This window comes from Pristiophorus japonicus, unplaced genomic scaffold (assembly GCF_044704955.1).
Source record: "Pristiophorus japonicus isolate sPriJap1 unplaced genomic scaffold, sPriJap1.hap1 HAP1_SCAFFOLD_29, whole genome shotgun sequence".
NCBI lineage: Eukaryota > Metazoa > Chordata > Chondrichthyes > Pristiophoridae > Pristiophorus > Pristiophorus japonicus.
This window is the reverse complement of record NW_027252668.1, coordinates 11,930,916-11,934,964: the sequence shown is the minus strand read 5'-3', so window position 1 is coordinate 11,934,964 and position 4,049 is coordinate 11,930,916. Positions and strand designations below refer to the sequence as shown.

General features: G+C 41.8%; 1 non-coding gene across 1 annotated transcript; it reads left to right on the top strand.

Annotated features, from left to right (window-relative positions):
* Window positions 1-2,579: 2,579 nt before the first annotated feature.
* Window positions 2,580-2,662, top strand: trnas-cga (transfer RNA serine (anticodon CGA)). The gene has a single exon. It is a non-coding gene; the product is annotated as a tRNA-Ser (tRNA).
* Window positions 2,663-4,049: the final 1,387 nt, after the last annotated feature.

Here is a 4,049-nt window from a genome sequence, read left to right as displayed (position 1 = left end):
CCCCAATACCATGTGCTTTGATTTTGCACACAAGTCTCTTGTGTGGGAACTTATCTAAAGCCTTTTGAAAGTCCAAAAACACCACATCCATTGGTTTTCCCTTGTCCACTCTGCAAGTTACATATTCAGACAATTCTGGAAGATTCGTCATGCTTGATTTTCACTTCATAATCCATGCTGTCTTGGACCGACCCTGTCACTGCTTTCCAAATGCGCAGCGATTTCATATTTAATAATTGATTCCAACATTTTCCCCACGACTGATGTCAGGCTAACCGATCTATAATTACCCATTTTCTCTCTCCCACTTGTTTTAAAAAGTGGTGTTACATTACCAACCCTCCAGTCCATGACCTGATCCAGAATCGATAGACTCTTGGGAAATGTTCACGAATGCATCCACTATTTCTCGGGACGCTTCCTTCAGTTTTCTGGGATGCAGATTATCAGGTCCCGGGGATTTATCAGCCTTCAATCCCATCAATTTCCCCAACACAATTTCCCATCTAATCAGCATATCCTTCAGTTTCTCCTTCGCTCTAGACCCTCGGTCCCCTAGTACATCGAGAAGGTTATTTGTGTCTTCCGTCGTGAAGACAGAACCAAAGTATTTGTTCAATTAGTCTGCCTTTTCTTTGTTCCCCATTATAAATTCACATGAATCCGACTGCAAGGGACCTACATTTGACTTCACTAATGTTTTTCTCTTCACATATATATAGAAGCTTTGGCAGTCATTTGTTATGCTTCTGGCACGCTTCGTCTCGTAATCTTTGTTCCCCCTCTTAACGAAATCCTTAGTCCTCCTTGGCTGAAATCTAAATTTCTCCCAGTCCTCAGGTTTCCTGCTTTTTCTGGTCAATTTATATAACTCTTCCTTGGATTTAACGCTATCCTTAATTTCCCTTGTTAGCCACGGTTGAGCCATCTTCCCCGTTTAATTTTGACTGCAGACAGTGATGTACAATTGTTGAAGTTCATCCATGTGATCTTTAAATGTTTGCCAATTCCTATCCACCATCAACCTTTTAAGTATCATTTGAGAGTCTATTCTATTCTATTCACGCCTCATACCATCGAAATTACCTTTCATAAAGTTCAGGTCCCTACTTTCTGAATTAACTGTGTCACTCTCCATCTTATAAAGAATTCTACCATGTTATGGTCACTCTTCCCCAAGGGTCCTCGCACAACAAGATTGCCAATTAGTCCCTTCTCATTACACATCACCTGGTCTACGATGGCCAGCTCTCTTGGTGGTTCCTCGACATATTGGTCTGGAACACCATCCCTAATATACTCCAGGAAATCGTCCTCCACGGCATTGCTACCAGTTTGGTCAGCTCAATCAATATATAGATTAAAGTCGCCCATGGTAACTGCTGTACCTTTATTGCACACATCCCTTATTACTTGTTTGATGCTGTCCCCAACCTCACTACTACTGTTTGGAGGTCTGCACACAATTCCCACTAGCGTTTTCTGCCATTTGGTATTCTGCAGCTCCCCCCATACTGCTTCCAAATCATCCAAGCTAATGTCCCTCCTTATTATTGCATTAATTTCCTCTTTAACCAGCAACGCCAGCCCACCTCCTTTTCCTTTCTGTCTATACTTCACAAGCATCTTATCTACCTGCCCTGCTACCGTCAAGGATTCTGTGGACATGCACTCCAAGGCCATTTGCACCTCTACACTTATTAGTGTCCTAACATTTAATGTTTATTCGCTTTACCTATAAGCACTCCCCAACTGCATTATCTAACACTTCTCCGGGATGAATTCCATTGCACCCCTGACCAGTTCTTTGATATCTTCCTGCAATGTACAGCTTTCTTCCTCATTATCAAGCATACCTGGTTGACCAATCCTTTAGTCACCTGCGCTAATTTGTATTTAGTGGCTCGGTGTCAAATTTGTATCGCATAGTACTCTTGTGAAGCGCCTTGGACGTTTCGCAAATTTCAAGGTGCTAATTATGCATAAGTTGTTGTTGTTTAACATGTGTGTTACATAACGTTATGTAGAGATTGCATCACAGAAACAGACAATTGCACCTAACTGGTGATGCTAGAGTTAATGCTGCAAACTACCCTACTTCACTTGATTCTATCAGCATATTGTTCTATTGCTTTCTCAGTCATGTGCTTAGGTAATCCCTTTAAAATGAATCTGTGCTATTCGCTTCAAATACTGCTCTTGTAGCATCTTCCACATTCTTACCACTCTTTGGTAAATAAGTTGCTCTTGAATTGTCTGCTGAATTTATCAGTGAGCTCCCGTTCTGAACTCCTGCACAATAGCAAACATTTTCTCCACATCAACTCGATCAAATACCTTCATCATGTTAAAAATATATCTCACTTCTTTTTCGAGAAAGAAGCTCTCCAGACTGTTCAGTTTTTCCCGGAATGTAAATTCTTTCTGTTCTGACCGAAATTTTCTTCTTTGCTGTAAGATTCTGTGATTCTACGATTTAATTTTCACATCGTCTGGGAGATTCAATAGTGCAAGCATGCAGGCGGTCTCTCTGATAAATTGTACCAACGATTCGACTATTAAAGCAGCTCTACTGTGTAGCTGCGATGGCCGAGTGGTTAAGGCGTTGGACTCGAAATCTAATGGGGTTTTTCCTGCGCAGGGTCGAACCCTGCACGCAGCGACTCTGCAAGTGCTCTTTTTTTTATCGACTCAAGGGGATCTCATTGGAATCTGATCTCAATTCCCTCCACTGCTCTTTATTACGCTGATTGACGCGAAGCTGTTGCTCGAACTGGAAACATGAATAGTATAATTGTTGGTTTGTTGGAAACTATCTCTAAAAATTAGTGAGCAATATACCCTGCATGAAGAAATGCCTTTTAATCAAGATCAGTGCACTGTTTGGGAGGAACTCACCTTTAGTTAATGAGTGCGAACGTGGTTTGGTTTTATAAAGATGAACAAGTTTTGACAAAATGACCACGGCAGAGTTTGACCTTGCAATTTTCTGATTACATCAGTGTTTGCATCACAGTTGATGCCTTATCCATTAAGTGACGTGGCACCTGCAGTTTGCAGCAGACAAATGTACAGCAACATTTTAAGGGTCAAAGTGTAATAAAAAGGCAAGCATGAAATCTCGGTGCCGCAATGCAAGGAGTATTCGGAAGCCAGGAGAGGGCTCTGAGCTAGTTAGAGTGGGTGAGAGCTCAGGTCACAGGACCCCAAGAAAAAATGCAAAAAGCAGGAGGCAACAGAGCAGACTAGCACTGGGGTAAGTATAAACGACAAGGTGATAGGAAGGGACAATATGCATGAATATAAAGGGGCTGCAGGAGGGGTCAAAACTAAAAATCATGGTTTAAAAACTCGTATTAAAACACTCTACCTAACCGCACGCAGCATTCGAAATAAAGTAAATGAGTTGAAGGCACAAATCATCATAAATGGGTATGATTTGGTGGCCATTACAGAAACGTTGCAGGTTGGCCAGGACAGGGAATTAAACATACAAGGATATCTGACAATTCAGAAAGATAGACAAGAAGGGAAATGAGGTGGGGTAGCTCTGTTAATAAAGGATGATATCAGGGCAGTTGTGGGAGACGATATTGGCTCCAATGAAAAAAATTTTGAATCATTGTGGGTGGAGATTAGAGATAGTATGGGGAAAAAGTCACTGGTGGGCGTAGTTTATCGGCCCCCGAAATAATAGATTCATGGTGGGGCGGGCAATAACCAAGGGAATAATGGAGGCATGTGAAAAAGGAACGGCAGTAATCATGGTGGATTTTAACCTACACTCGATTGATCAAATCAAATCGCACTGGGTAGCCTTGAGGAGGAATTCATAGAACAGTATGTTACAGAACATGCAAGGGAGCAAGCTATCTTAGATCTGGTCCTGTGTAATGAGACAGGAATAATAAACGATCTCCCAGTAAAAGATCCTCTCAGAATGAGTGATCACAGCATGGTTGAATTTGTAATACAGTATTGAGGGTGAGGAAGTAGTGTCTCAAAGGAGCGTACTATGCTTAGCCAAAGGGGACTGGAGTGGGATGAGG